The sequence below is a fragment of the Heliangelus exortis genome, chromosome 16 (assembly GCF_036169615.1).
Source record: "Heliangelus exortis chromosome 16, bHelExo1.hap1, whole genome shotgun sequence".
NCBI classification, from domain to species: Eukaryota; Metazoa; Chordata; class Aves; order Apodiformes; family Trochilidae; genus Heliangelus; species Heliangelus exortis.
Window position 1 is genome coordinate 15941363 of NC_092437.1, and position 16030 is coordinate 15957392.

Below are 16030 nucleotides of genomic sequence, written 5' to 3' on the forward strand. Positions count from 1 at the left end.
CCATCACCATCAATCTCCACCATGTCCTCTGTAGCTCTGCCAGCCCCATGCTGGCTCCTTCTCAGGAGACTCTAGTGACTCTGACAGGGCTTCCCCAAGCCCAGCTCATTTTCCAGGCTCTGGCATGCATGGAAATCTGTGAAGATTCCAAAGAAAAGCAAAAAATCACCTGTTCTTTTTCCACAGAAACTCCTTTCCTTGTTATTTTCCTGATCCCTCTGGAAAACCCCAGGAGTTGGAGGCTGGTACCAAACTGCCTCAAAACCACCTTGTCCTTATTTCTCTGGTGGCCGTGGAGATGCCTCTGGCTCAGCCTCCAGGCTCAGCCCATGCCCAGGTCACTGAGTTTGGGTCCCAGCTCAGACACTGCTGGTGTTGGCACAGTCACTGCCAAGTATTTCATTAGAAACAGCTAAAATTTTCATGCTGTCTGTAGGGCAGAGAATGTATCTGGCAACATGGAGATATTTTTTCACCTCAGTGTTGAATGATTCCTTTGAATTATTCTCAACATTCAGTTCTGACATTTTCTGAGTAACACTTTTTCCTAGTTGAAATTACTCCTTTTATTTTTTGTATTCAAGGTTTGTATTGATATTTTTAAGAGGAGAAACACATCTTCAGTGATTCTGTTTTCAGCTTTTCCTTTTCACATGAACACAAAAGATCTGTCTTTCTTTTGAACTGGAAGACAAATTATGTCCAGAGCAGCCCAGCAATCAAATACATTTTTTGGCCCAGTAACTTTAACCAATATTTTTATGATGTTCCTGTGGCAAAATGTTCCACATCATAAGTTCTCCCATCACCTTAACACAAACTATCCACCAAGAAGTTTATTTCTGCTGTTCAAAAATTGTTTAAGTTCTTCAATGTCCTAGACTGGAAACACTGCTGGCTCTACCTTGGAGGATGTCTTGGGGAAGTAAGGAGAAGATCTTTCCTGAAACCTTGTTCTCTTCCTTTGCTGATGTCTGATCTTGGGAGTTTGGAGTCAATGATCCCTAAGGTCCTTCCCAACTTAAGCCATTCTGTGATCTCTACTCCTTCTCCAGAGGCTTCAGCCATCCCCAGGATCATCAGCACTGTTGTGAGGCAGGGAAGTGGTGAGGTTGATAGCTCAGAGGAGTCCTGAGTCCACCCCTTGCTGTCTCATCCCACTCTTCTGCATTCCATCACAGGAATGTGCCTTCATCGGAGCCTCTGGCAGCTCTCTCTCCAGCCTTGAGAACCTGGGCTCTGCTCTCATCTGAGCAGACCAAGCCCATCACATCAGCACTGCCAGCCCAGCCCTTTCCACCAGAGGAGAACTGGGACAAGGGGATGCACACATCACGTTTCACCCCCCCCAAACCAGGAAACCTACAAATTACCTTAGAAATTAGTCAGAATTTCATCAGTCAGCTTGTCCATGCTGTCAGCTTAGGCTTGTTCCTGCAGGCAACAAGATCAGAACGGATTTTCAGAAATGGCTTTCTGGAAAATTTCAGTGCCTGAGGGTGAAGCAATTACCTTGGTCTGCATCCAGATCATGGCAGCTGCTCACTGCCCTGCACAGGGCTGGGAAATGAAAGGGGATTTTTCTCAACCCCAACAGCCATTTCATCATTGTGCAGCCCCACCAGAACATCCCACTGAGGTTTAGAACCCAAACAACACCACTGTTCTTCTTGGTCTGGAAAGAGAGAAGTGGCCCAGCACAGTCACCCAGCACCTTTCATCCTCTTCCTCTTGCAAAAACATTGCAGGTTTGTGTGGGGTCAGAGGGAAAGGGGTTTCCACACACTTCAGAGTTCCTCACAGGTCACTGGGAAGGGTGGGTTGGACCCTGTGATCCCAGTGAGCAGCAGGGAGAGGGGAATGGAAATCCAGGCAGAAAGAAAAATCTACAATTGGAATCCTTGATGGCCCCAGGGCCTGCAGGAAGGAGCTGGATGCATAGGGAGGGGTGGCATAGGGGAAAAGAGGCTTTGGAAAGCCCAACCGCAAACTTTTGGGAATCTGAACCCTTAACTTGAACTCATTTAAGGTCCATGCTAAAGAGCTATTTTTCTAGAACAGTTTCCATTCTGTCACCTGTTGTACACAAGATTTGTTTCACTCAGAATTCCCTCTCAGACACAATTTTTTGATTTCATGCTTGAGCTCTGCTGCTGATTCTGGGAGAAGCTGTGTTGTGTCTGCAAACAGAGGACACCATGAGGTCCTGCTGGGGGCTGTAGGGACACCCTGTCCTGAGGATGCTGTTCTCCCCACCCATTCCGTGTTCCTCAAAAAACTGCACCAGTTCCCTTCCCAACCCAAAGCCTGGCCAGGTGGAGGAGGTGAGAGGTAGGAATTTTAGCTTTGGTTTTCCACCTGCAGGGATCCAAGACTGGGAGCAGGATAACAGCAAGCACAGCCAGAAGCCAGAGGCCAGGCTGAGGTCTGCCTGCCTGTGTTTCTTCATCAGCAAATATAGGGGGTTGTAATTTCAGAGGCATATCATTGCTTTCCCATTGCTTTCAGAACAAGTTCCTATCTTCAGCTTTGATTTGGAGGCTGGATGAAGAGGTGTCCAGGACCCAGAGCAGTGTAGTTTTACTGGCAAGCTCAAGAAAGCTGTATTTTATGACTTGGATCTAACGTGTCACAAAAAAACACATTTCTTCTGGAGCAGAGCCCTGGAAGATGACTACAGGCTTGGGCTGACTGCAGGGAGCAGAAAAGAAGATGTTCTACAGTCAGCTTGGGTGGTCTTTAAGTCAGAGGGTCTGGCTTTTATTTCTTATAACCAAACCATAAACTCAGAACTCTCTGAAATTACAGCTTTTTGAAATCTGGATTGGTGCTCTACTTTTCGGAGGTGGGGGGGTGGGGGGCTGGGAGGTATACGGCTCATCTATGAAAATTTTAGGTGAAAAATACCAGCAATCCAAGTTCTACAGAGGAGGGAACTTCCCAAGCATGTTGCTCTTGCATCCACCAGGATTTTTTAGTGCTGGCTGCAGAGAGGGGAGCACACAAATCCCTCCCTGCACCTCCACTCCCAGCTCTGGGATGGGACCCTTGGCCCCTCAGTCCCACCCCGTGTCCTCAGCAGATGGCACAGGGGACAGGGGCACAGGCACATCCCCATCAGCTGCAGGGCCAGAGAGAGGGAGGGCTTTACATCCTTCAGCTTGTCAGTATTAATCAAGCATTAAAGCCAAGGACAAGCAGATTTTGCTGGTTTAGTGGATAATTCCAGCTCATTTGGTCCATCTAATTCAAACTATTAGAACCAAATCTGAACTGATGACTGACTGCCCCTGCTTATCTTTGTCAATAGCTTTAGGTACAGGTCAACACAGGTAATCAGCTTTCAGAGGACCCTTAAAGATAGCAGGAATTTCTATTAACATGTACCATTTTTCATTTGTAAATACTCTTCTTCATTATTGCAGTTATGGGGAGTTTGTTGTTTTGGTTTGGTTTGGTTTTTTTCTTGCAAAATTAAATCTTTTCTTTTGTTCTTATTATGGAGATAATTTCCTTCATCTCCTAGTGGAACTTCCGATGCCATACATAAGAACTGTGCCTTGCTAAGGAACTCTTCTTACCAAAATAGTTTGTAAAGGAAGGCAATGAGCTTCATGAATATCAACCAGGCTTAAGGGAAATCTAGGAGCGATCCTGATTACCATGGCCATGGCTTGATCAGGAGAAAATGAGAGGCAAAATCTTCAGCATAATCCAAGAAATACACCCAAAATGCTGTACACTCTTTTCTTTTTTTTACCTGCACACACAAACATAAAAGTACAAGTGAAAGCTACAGGAAAGTTATAAACACAGACATGCTATTTAGTTTATCAAATAAAGGAGATTTAAACCTCCTCAATCTTCTTCAAAGCAGAAGGGCAATGTGATTGTCTCTGACAAATGACCTGTGACAGGTCTGCAGTTATGGAAATGGATCTCAGAGTGGTGGGGCAGGCATCAAAGGTGCTTATGGAAGTTTAGAACTTTATAGTGGGCTCTTTGTCCATCTGGTAAAAACCTCAGAGCATCCCACGGCAGCAAATTCATCTCCCCATGCTTGGAGACCTCAGAACTTGCACTGAGATGGCCCTGTAGGAAACACAAAGCAGAAACATCTGGAGCTGGGGAGTGGGCACAAGGTTCTAGCAAAGAGTCCACAGGTCCAAGCAGTGCAAGGAGGACCTGGGATACATCTCCCTGTGCACTTCAGGAACAGGGAGCCTGGGGGGAATATCTTTTGTGCAAGGAGCACTAGCAATACTAGGTGAGATATGCTCAGGGTGCTTGAGGATGACCTCAAATTCCAGCATTATGTACAGAAAAGAGGATGACATGGACTGAAAAGAACTTGGATGGAGGTAGCTGTGTGAAACCATGATTTTTAGTGGGTTTGGAAAGGTCTGAAGAACCCAGAGTCGTGACTGGACTGCACGTTGGATTACAGTGGGGTCCTCAGCAGCCTGTAAGGTTCCCTGAGCTTCAACACCTAAACAGCAAATACTGGAGAAACATGGCTCAAGAGGTGCCTGCAAAAATGCAAATGATCTTATTTGGCTTTGTCTTAGTAAACTTTGCTGTGTGGTAGCTATGGCAGAAGCTGATGAGATCTTGGAAGCACTGGCTCTTAGTTTTATGAATTTACTGAGGGACTGTAAGGTACTGGAAAACTCGAAAGACAGTAAAAATTTTTAAATGTAGATCTTAGAAATGTTAAGTAAGGAGGCAGAAAGTTAGGAGCTCCCCTTACAGAGCTGTAGGACTTCAGTTTTCAGCAAACCCTGGACTAGATAGTCAGACACTGCATCTGTGAGCTCACAGAAGAGCACAAAGAGCTGAGAAGCAGTCTGTATACATTTGTCAGGAACAAATATGTCAAAGCAATCTAATTTAATTTATGACAGTGCAAAAAGCCTTGTGGACAGAGCAGGAACAGACGATGCAATAGATCTTAATTTTTGGAAGGCTTTAGAGATTGTCTTCCACGACACCCTCATGAGCTAGAAAAATCTCTCCTAGGTGAATATATTATTAGGTGCTTGCAAAACTGGCTAGAAAATTATAGATGGAGCAATCATTGACAGATTACTGTCAAAGCAGGGAGCTGACTATATGGACTGAACTTGCAGCACTTTCATTAATGGGCCCAGTGATGGAACACTTCTCAAGCTGGCTGACACCAGTGCTTCAGAAGGGCTGTGTCTGGGGTGACTGGACTCACAAATGAGGTTCACAGCTGAGCTGGAGATGATTTGAAAAAATGAGATGCTCCTTGAAAGGGATAAGTACACCTGGAAAGGGATAGCCAGCTAGATTAATTCAAGATGGGGAACAGGAAGCTGATGAGCAGGTCTGAGTGGAAGTCTTGGAGATTATGGTAGATCAAGGGCTTGGTGGTTGTTAATAATGTCACTGCTGGGAGGAGACAAGCCCTGTCCACACCCTGAACTGGGATTTGGGAGCTGTGTCAAAAACCTCTTTCATGTAGCTTATCTTTTAGGTTAATGGTCAACCAGTCATCTTACAAAAAGTACAATCTTGCTTCAAATTATCTTTCCTTGACCTAGCAAAGGCTTTCAACATATTTGGCTTGGGCGGGCAAGGAAAGACAAGACGGAAATGCAGCTGTGGCTGTGGAGCAAACTCTTCATTCCTTATTTTCTGTTGCTCTCCACTTGTCTTCTGAAGCACATTGCTCTGGAGAGTGCAAGAATCAATATGGGAACCAAGCAGGATCTGGCTAAATCTCATCAGCTGAAAGCTTTTTTTTTTCCCTGATTTTTTTCTTAAAGAAACACCACCAGTCATGTGAGGACAAGGTCCACTTTGACAGTAAGTAGGGTTCGTGGCTTGCTCCTGGCAAGTTCTGCCTTTGGAGAGGCAGCCCCACAGAGCCTTTTGGTACCAAATGTCAAGATGAGCCCCTTGCAGCTCCCTGGGCCCCTCCACATGAGCACAGAAAGGCCATGGGACCCGGGTGCTCAGTGCCCTCCCAAGGCCTCTCCCTTCTTTTTGTATTTTTTTTTTTAACTCTTTTTTTTTGGTTGAGAAAATCTGATTAAAGCCACACAGGAGAGAAGCAGATGGTGGGTTTGACGTTAGGTGAAGGCAGCTTAACCTCCATCTGTGCTGACATTTCACATGTGTCCCTGCAACCCCCCCCCAGCTCATCACTGTGGGGGTGGAGGGGAAGGGTTTGCTGGGGGGGGTTGCTGACCCAGGAGCTGGAAGGGATTACTGATGGGCTGAGGTCCTTGCTGAATGAAGAAACTGGTTATTCTGGCTCTGGCTGGGCTGTCAACATAATTAGGACCTTAACACCTGGGCAGGACTGAGCTGGGGCTTTCGGCAAGCGTCTGCTCCTTCTCTGCTCATCCTCTCCTGCTCTTCTCCATCTCTTCTCCATCTCCTCTCCATCTCCTCTCCATCTCCTCTCCAGCTGTTTTCCACTGGCCAGGCACACTGCTCTGAAGAGGCAATTGGGGAACTTCCTGAGCAGCATTAGGAGAACAGAGCCCCAAGGCAGTGTGTGTGTGGTTGGAAGGCAGGCTGGTTACACAGAGGTACCTCCCAGTCACACTGGATGCTGTCCTGAGTGTTTCCTGAGTCAGAAGCATCTTGCAGTTGGGGAAGTTATGGCTTTTCTGTGGAGTGTCTGAGGAAACAGGTGGTGTTTTGGTGCTGAAAGCTTGGGAGCCTCTGCTAAGGGTGCATTTCCAGCATGGGGCTTGTAGGGCGGGAGTGTGTTGGTCACCTTTGGTCCAGGCTGAGCTTTGGGGCAGCCCTTGGTGAGGCTGCTGAGGACAAGCTGGGGACAGCCTGGTCCCTGCTGTGAGCACATGGGACGTGGGACGGGGAGCTCCATGGCATCAGGAGCCTCTTGTTCCCCTTCTGGAATGGAAGCTGTCTCCTATAGCTCCCTGTGTCACCTCAGAGAGGCAGACACTCCTCAAATGTAAAGCTTAATAACAGCTCCCTAAAAATATCAAACCTCTGAAATTCATGCGAAGGGCCAATGCTACAAAACCATTTGACCCTGCAGCAGGACACAACCAGAGCAGTAGGAAAGCTGCTTTTGCTGGGTTTACATGAAGCTATGGCACAGCCCCACATTTGCCAGACTCTCACAGGGTCCACAAGACCCAGCAAAAGAGGTGAGATGATCAACTGAGAAGACAGGAGCAGCTGGCACTGAGGCTTGGTTGGTGGGGTGGGAGGAAGGCAATAAAGAAACAGCAGCAGGGGTGGGGACTCAGCCTGGTGCTCCAACATAAAGAATTGAAAAATTCTTCTTGTTAAATTGAGCAACCAAATAGCACAAAAGCAATGGGAAACAAACAGTTTAATTCAAGCAAACTTCTGCTACAGAGGGTGGCAAGCAGAGTAATATTTTGGCTCAGCTGAAGTGCTGAAGCTCCCGTGAACAGCAGCAGCAGAAACATATCCTTGGCAATGCAGAAATCAAAGCACAGAGTCCTGGGACACCAGAAGAAGGGTAGGAGAGAGGAGTGTGATGGGGAGGTGATGTCTGATGTGCCAGCATGGCTTGGGAAAGCTGTTTTTGTTGACTTGATGACTTCTCTCCAACGAGAAGATCCATTCCAGGACTGCAAGATGCAAAGAGCAGTCAGAGCTAAAAATCTCTGCTCAATCCCTGAGCTGCTTGAGATCCCCAGGATATTAGAGCCAGGGTTTGCCTGGGACTCTGTGGCTGCCCATACAGACTGGGGAGAAAGCTCTGGGCCAGGGTCCCAGTGGGCACAGAACCCATAGCCCCAGCCCCTGGGATACCTTTGGATTCTGAGCAAAACCAAGTCTCAGCTCCTGCTGACTTTGGGGGGATCCAGCATGCTCAGCAGTTGGCAGAACTGTGACAACACCAGGAGATATTTACCACTGTCCAAGCTCTGTTGGATCCTTCCCACACCCTTCCTCAAGCACTGAAATCCCTATCCCACCCTGTGGAATTTCCACAGAGGGATCAGGCAACAAGCACGTTGTAGTTCTTGGTACCAGCACTCTGTCCATGTGTTAGGAGACTATGCTGATCACAGGCTATGAGTGCAGATCCCCAGAGAACTGCAAAGCAGACCCAGGTCAGGAAGCCACTTGTGGCAGCACCTCCTGATAGCAAAGAGCTCATTTGAAGCTTCTAGTGGTCCTTAAAATAACCCAGCCTCTGCACACAAGTTTAGGATGCTTCCTATGGCTGACTGATACCCAGATGAGCTACTACACAAGCACCTTCCTTGGGCAAGCCCAGGGATTTCTAGTGCAATTGTGCTCCTCAGTGTTCCCCAGTCAGGGGGTGGTGGCTTTAAGGCAGTGCCGGAATTACTCTCTTCTCAACTTCAGAACATCCTTGAAATGCTACTTGTGCCATCTTGTGTCTTTCCTGCTCTAAATCAGTTGAAATGTTTTGTTCTCTCTACCACCTGGTTTTCTATATCCCCCCCCAGCCCTGGGTTTGCTGCATTTCCAGACAGGTAAATGATCCCTCAGGCCTGAGGAAAGGCAGCTCAGCCCAACAAAGATGTTGGGGCTCCTGGCTCTATGTGGATCCTTTAAATCAGCCAAGCACAGATGAAGTTCTGATGACCACATCTCCTGTGCTTTGCCAGTTAGAACCAGCCCGTGCCAGACAAGCAGGAGGTTATTTACAGAACCCTCAGCCATGGAGATGCTGAGTGCCCTGAGAACAGGGACCTTTGCCTGGGAGGTTTGCAGTTTAGGTCCTGCCTCTATGAAATGTGAGCACTGAATCCTTCTGCAGGAGGGATCCTGGGAGCATTTGGCTTCAATTCTGGGAGCAATTAATTTCTTAGGAAACCTGAGGCCGTCTTCTTTGATTAAAATCCTTATTCAGGGTCAAATTTAGAAAACCCAAGGCTAGGAATTAATTGGCTAGAAATAAGCCAGTAGCCTGTTCTCTGCTTTAGTTCAAAGTTTATCCATAGCTAAGTTTTTTCTAGCAACTCCTGTGTAACCAACTTGATCACAGTATCAGTGAGCATCTCCTGTTTTCCTTTAACCATATTATTTGTCATTGTCAAGAAGCCAGGATGATCCATCCTACAGGGTAGCAGAGAACTTCACATTGTATGCCTTTGCTCTTCAGAGCCTGACTGATGCTCGCCATCACATCCATTCCTCCTGCCTCTGTTTGGTGCCTGACATGTCAGAATCTGAAGCTAAAAATACCCCTGAGCTGCAGGAGTCCTCCTGTGATCCACTTGTGATGAGCATCAGGGGATTTGTGAAAGCTCTGTCAGGTAACAGCTGCCTGGCTGAACACCTCCACATGGCCAAGCTGATCACAGGAAATCAAAGCCTGAGGAGATTCTGCAGGGTTGGTCTTCAGGATTTCCTCAGCTTTCTCTCTATTTTCATTACTGTCAATAGGAATGAGATGTTTCCTACAAATGCCTGGGACCCAGTGGTTCATTTGGAGAAGGTCCCAGGACACAGCCATGGGAAGGGACTGTCCCAGTGCTCCTCATCACAGCCTCTTCATGGTTAACTGCAGCCAGATTTATCAGGGCCTGGAATTAACCAAGATCACAGGACTCTGCAAGGACTCTGAGCACTCTCATCCCCTTGGCTGTCTCCACAGCTGGAGCTGCAGCCTCCAGAGGAGCAGCAATAACCAACAGCTGATACTTTGGTGGGGGGAAGTCTTGTAAGGCAGTGTGCCTCCCAGCATCCTGCAATGTGCCTTACAACAACCTGCAATGTGCCTCACAACAACCTGCACTTTTCCTTACAACAACCTGCAATGTGCCTCACAGCATCCTGCAATGTGCTTGACAAGCTCAGAAGCAAATCTGGGCATCCTGGTGTCTGCTGGTGCTTGTGGTGATGGGGGAGAGGTGCCCAGAGGTGACAAGTCAAAGTGAGCGATGGAAGGGAGGGAAATAAGTTTTTACCCAACAGCAATATTTCAGTTTATTTTTTCACTCTTTTCTAGATCCTCTGTCCCTTCTTTGCAAAGAGTCTGACCTAAGCAAGAAAATTATACTCAGTCCACTCTATACAGATCTTTTTTTGCCCCAGATTTCCCAGACTTCTTGCTGTGGATGTAAAGGCAGCAGCCTGGCCCTAAGGAGTGGACATTGACTTTCTTAGTACCCAATAAGCAACCAGTAAGTTTTACTGGTGCTGCTGAAGGTCACAGTCTTCAGATGGACCTGGCACTGCAAAGCCTCAGCAATTGTCTGGGCTTGCTGTGCCCTGAGCTGGTGTTAGCTTATAGCAGCTGTGATAATTATTGTTTAGGTAATTAGTAATAAATAAACAATAATTGCTTCTATGATTAATAAACATGGTTTAGGTTTGCTGTAGTTTAGGGCAATAGCAAGGAGCTGCTGGATGTGGGCTGCATGGTCTCTGACTCTGCAATAAAATGTGGATGGCAGAGTGCAGGAACAGGAGGGGCTGAGCCCCAGACTGCAGCCACATCACAGGTGGGGATGCTGGGCAGTGGCCACTTCAGGAGAGCAACTTCATGTTACTCAGGTAAAACCAGATTTAGAAAGGCAAAATGAACAAACAAAACCAAAACCAAACCAAACAAAAAAGCCCTAGAAACCAAGTGGAAAGAAGATAACGTAAAAATAAAATGTATAAAACTTTTCCTCCCTGGCAGTGTTTCAGAGGTTCCCTGCCCATGCAGGGGGGTTGGATCTTGATAATCTTTGAGGTCCCTTCCAACCCAGAACATTCTGTGATTCTACCAAATGCAAGCAGACTAAGGTGGAAAGACAGAAGCCAACATGAAGGTCCCAGTTCTGGCAAAGAGGAGGAAGAAAAGGCCCTGGGTCACCCCCCAGACCTGGGCCTGCGGAGCAGGGGAGGATGAGCAGAGGTGCTGAGAAGGGGCAGATACTGGCTGATCCTAACAGTGAACTGAGAGGTTGTTAATGACATTTGTTTTAAGCAGATAACCCAGCCTGTGAGTCTGAGCAGTGATGGGTTGGGACTACAGATAATAGCAGTTTGTTGTATTTTCTTTCCACTGTTCAGGCTGTAAACTGGACCAACATTAAACATAAGGAATATCCCTTTTCTACTGCACTCCCACCTTGCTGGTCTCACCAAGCGCTGTGGCAGCAGTTTGCTCTCAGTAGATGCCCTCCTCATTTCAGGGGGGCACACTCCCTGTTACCTCATATGAAATAAATAAGATTTTAAAAAAAAAAGAAAATTAAGATGCAGCAATCATATATGGATGTTTACACCTCAGACTTGGTGGCCTGAATTTAGCATAGGTTTATAACAAGTTGCTGACTTCCTCACTAGTTCTCTGATTTGTGATTACATATTTTACTGTAATACTCTGGCACCCCTAGCTCCCAGGCACCACTTTGAACTCCAGCTACTGTTGTGCAAAATAGGATCCAGACTGGGATAGAAACCTTGAAAACAATGACCTGGGGCACCCCAAACCTCCAGAAAACAGACAGCAGGGAGAGAAAACCAAGGACTGAGAGACAGGATTGCTGGTGCTGCTATTTTAAGTTTCACCATTCTTCACCCCATGTCATGGTCTGAGACACCAAATTCATAGAACCCCAGACTGATTTGGGTTGGAAGGGACACCTCCCATAGCCCAGAGTGCTCCAAGCCCCATCCAACCTGGGCTGGAACAGGGATGGGGCAGCCACAGCTTCTCTGGGCACCCTGGGACAGGGGCTCAGCACCCTCAGAACCCTGCCACCCTCAGAACCCTCAGAATTGCTTCCTAATGTCCAACCTCAATCTCCCCTCTTCAAGTTTGAAGCCATTGTCCCTTATCCTCTTGCTCCACATCAGTGACAGTGACACAGCCATTGCCTCTCTCCACTGTCCCCTGTATCCCTCTCAGCCCCATGTGCACAGCTGCAAACCCCTCTCAAATCCCAGCACTGAGCCTCAGCCCCACAAGGGATAACAGAGCAGGGGGATTGCTCCCTTCCTCTGGCATTGTCCTCAGTCTGCTGAGGATCCTGCCAGTAATCTGCAGCAATCTGGCAGCAGGTGAGGCTCACACTTTCCCTGCCCCCTGGAGCATCAAGACAAGGTCAGTGGGTCCTTTTTTAATATATATATTTTATTTTATTTTTATGTAAGTAAAGAAAAATTACCCCATGCTTACAAGTCTCAATAACTTCTCTATGCATTCTTCTGAAATCTGCCTTCTCATTGCACAGTCTCAAGGGAGTAGATTTTCAGCCAGCCTTTTTTAATGCTTTCACTCCTTTGCCTCCAACTCCCTGTGATTTTCAGGCCTTGTTCATCACTCAAGGAGCCTCCTTATGATTCCAGCATCTCTTGTCTGCTGTCATTCAGACATCAAACTTGGTGCCTACAGCTCTCCAGTTCTGTGCTCCCTCTGTGCAGAGAAAGCTGAAAAGTAGCAACCTGGTTTTTACAGACTGACATTCACTGTGCTGATTCGCTCCCTTAGGAAATTCCTCCCTCATCTGAAAATTTGGCAGTGGATATTTACCTTCCAGCTCTCCCAGTGCCTGCCTTCTTCTGCAAAGGGCTGGCAAATCATATCAGATTACTGACTTCAGCCTGCACCAAATCAGATGTTCTTATTCCTTCCAAGTAAGATGGGGAGAACAGGTTATTCCAGGAAGGCTTTTGAGAAGAAAATGTTTTCATCAGTTTCTGGGAAAGAAATCAGAAAATAAGAAGTGAAGAAGGTACAGGCTTAAAAAGGTACAGGCTTGCTGAGCTGGCCATGCCCTGCTGGGAAGCATTGCCTGCCTCCTGGGACTCTTGCAGAATAAAAACCAATTTTACTAGGTCTCCAGTAATGATTTAAAAAAAAACAGGTAAACCAACTCTAGCTGGAGTGGAAGGATGCCAAGTAGCTTTGATAGTTACTCTTTTTAGGGCTTTGAGGTGCCAAGGTGCATTTTCAGCTGTCAGAATTTTTCCTCTGGTTGTATCTGTGCTTCTCAATTAATTTAAAGTTTTATGTGTTCATCAATTGTTTGCATGTGCTTTGCAAAGGGCTTGCACGTTGCTTGTCTGTCAGTGTGAAGACCATGGTGACAGTGAGGATAGTGTGATCCTTGATATCACAAGATTAATTAGAGTTAAGGTATTACTGTGTTGCAGGTTCAACATATTATGTGTTAATTAGATGAAAAACTTTCCAGGTGATGAATCTCCCACCTGTGACCTGGGAATCCAGGTTTGTGTTCAGAAGAGTGTTGTAACCAGGTCCCACAAGGATGGTTACCTTGTCTCTACCATTTAATTATTTTATGGATCATAGAATCCCAGACTGGTTTGGGTTGGAAGGGACCTTAAAGCTCACCCAGTGCCACTCCTGCCATGGTCAGGGAAAAACTCCCACCAGCCCAGGATGCTCCAAGCCCCATCCAACCTGGGCTGGAACAGGGATGGGGCAGCCACAGCTTCTCTGGGCACCCTGGGCTAGCATCTCACCACCCTCAAATGAAAGAATTTCCTCCTCATGTCCAACCTCAATCTCCCCTCTCCAAGTTTTAACCCATTTCCCTTGTCCTCTCCCTACCCCCTCCATGTCCAAAGCCCTCCCCCAGCTTTCCTGTAGCACCTTCAGGGATCAGAAAGCTGCCCTAAGGTCTCCCTGGAGCCTCCTCTTCTCCAGGCTGAACACCCCAAACTTCCTCACCCTGGCTTTACAGGGGAGGTCCCCAGCCCATGGCTGCCCTGCAGAAGGGGGGTGAGATATCTCTCCTCAGCATCCTGCCAGGCTTTGATTATTAGCTCCAGGCTCGATTATTCTGCTCCCTTGACAACTTCTTCTGTTCCTTTCCTGGCAGTGGTTGTGTTTGCCATGCTAACACAGCTGCTTTTGCCTCCTTGCCCCTTATTAGCTTGGTAGGAGAAGGTGGGTTTGGTGGTTTCACATGTCATTAGGGGAGCCTGCAGCTCCTCATTCCCACAGCACCCCAGGGAGATGAGGGCTTGGGGGCTGACCTGGGGCCCAGGGATGCAGAGTTGACCTGCTGAGTCCCTTTGTTGTCCCTGTGCAAATGCCACGGGCTCTTTTCTGTGCTGCTGGGCATATGTTAGCAAGAAACAGAAACAACATGGGGAGATGACATGTGGGATTCTGGGGAGGTCTGCTCTGCAGGAAGCACCAGCAAAAAGTATTTAAAGGGAAGGCTCATGCTGCCAGTAATTAATGCCCCTGGTAGATGCCCCCTTTTTGTAGGATCTCAAGCTCCTTGACTGTTGCAGTGGGGGCACTGGATCAGTTCAGCAGCCACTTACCCCGTTCTCAGGGCTCTGCAGAGAGAGGTCAGATGTTTCCAGCAAAGTTGATTTAGGCACTAAAAATCCACAGCCCCTTCTTGCTGTGCCTCTGCTGCTCTGCATGGAGGTGACATGAGGGCTGCTGATGATTTTGCACCCAGTGAGGGTATTTCAGGAAGGCCTGAGTGACAGCCCCTCTTGGACAGGTGTTACGATCCGAGTTATTATTTATATTTTGTTTGCGAGGAAAATTCAGCCACTACTCATAGACGACGCGTGAATTTACAAAAATAACAAGGCTTTATGATTTTAACAAGCTAAAAGGATTTATTTAGGATTTATACAATTAGTTACTTTGGAGAGAAGAGTTGTTAAGAAGAGAAAAGAAGGAGAGAGTAATCAAGATCACCGTACGCCGGCCCTGGCCTCTGGCTGTAGTCGGGTGCGTAGGGTCTGTCGCTCCTGCCGCTTCTCTGTCCCGTAGCTGAAGCCGAAGTGCCGAGAGAGGGGGGTGGGGGAGAAGAGCCGCACTTCTCCTTTTTCTCTTGGAGTTTTATACAGCAGAAGGAGTTCTGTCTTTTCATAAATCACTGGCACACAGACTTGCTAGAAATAACACAGATTTTGCCATCTCAAGAACTTCTCTTTTATTTATTATTATCTTTCAGTCCTTGGTACCCTGCTCAATTTATTACCTATGTTTGGACCATGTACCAGGAGGCAACTGGATAAGCAGTCTTATCTTTAGGAGCTTGTCAAGCATGATATAAAACAGAAGCTAGTTAAGTTTGGGGAAAAATTCTGTTAATAGAGGATGTTTGGTATATTTTAAAAAGAGCAGAAAAAATACTGATTCGAGAGACATATTTTGTATTTTCAAAGTGTTTACATCAACAGGTTTCTGTCTGACCAGCATGTCATGCATCCTCACACTGGTCTTTAATTGCTTCCTAATATTATACTGTAAGAAGTTTGGGTTCTGCTCTGAAACCAGAAGAGTTTAAAGTGTAGGTACCCAGGAAGGCAGTCAAAGCCCTGAAGCTTTTCTCCAACCTTCTCTAGAACTTGGTAGCTGCATCCCTTGTGTTTACAGGCCACCGTATTGAGGCTGCTGTATTGTTTGAACACCAGCAGCACAAAACAGAGCAAAAAATCCTGAAGATGTGGGAATCTGGCCAAGCAAAAGCCACTTGTGCAGCCCTTCCCTGCAGTGCCTGATTTGCAGGATGTGTGTAACCCTCTGGACTCCTGCTCCATCTCCTCCCACCTGATGCAGAAGCTGCCTTGCTCCCCAGGGCTGGGCTGTGCCATGGAAATCGATTTGTATTCAAGCCCAGCTGTCCCTGTGCAATGAGAAGCACCCATAAAGCTCCTGGATAGAGTTGCTACATGATTAATAACAAGGGGAGCAGCTTGATAGATAAAGCCATTTCCTTTACCTAGGAGCAGTTCTGGGGTTTTAGTGCCCGAATGAACTGCACCAGGATGTTCTTGCTGATTGGTGTGCACATCCTCAGCCTCAGACTGCTGGCTGCTGCTGCAGGGCTGTTTTATCCAGAGCCTCTCCCAGCCCTTTCCTCAGGTTTGAATTCCCTGGGAGGCAGCTCTGAACGGGGCAGTTGCCATCAGAGCTGGGGGAAGGTGGTGTCAGGCAGAGCAATTCTCTTTCCTCATTGGGTTCCAACTGGGTTTGTTCAGCCCTGAGAAGGCTTAGAGGAGACCTTATGCCCATGTTACAGTACCTAAAAGACAGCTACAAAGCAGATGGAGACTCCCTGTGGATAAGGAGTCC

General features: G+C 47.2%; 1 long non-coding RNA gene across 1 annotated transcript; it reads right to left on the reverse strand.

Moving 5' to 3' along the window:
- Window positions 1–805: 805 nt before the first annotated feature.
- Window positions 806–14419, reverse strand: LOC139803535 (uncharacterized). Its single transcript, XR_011729037.1, has 4 exons — window positions 14257–14419; window positions 12488–12654; window positions 1374–1434; window positions 806–1085 (listed from the first exon to the last, which is right to left on the reverse strand). It is a non-coding gene; the product is annotated as an uncharacterized lncRNA (long non-coding RNA).
- Window positions 14420–16030: the final 1611 nt, after the last annotated feature.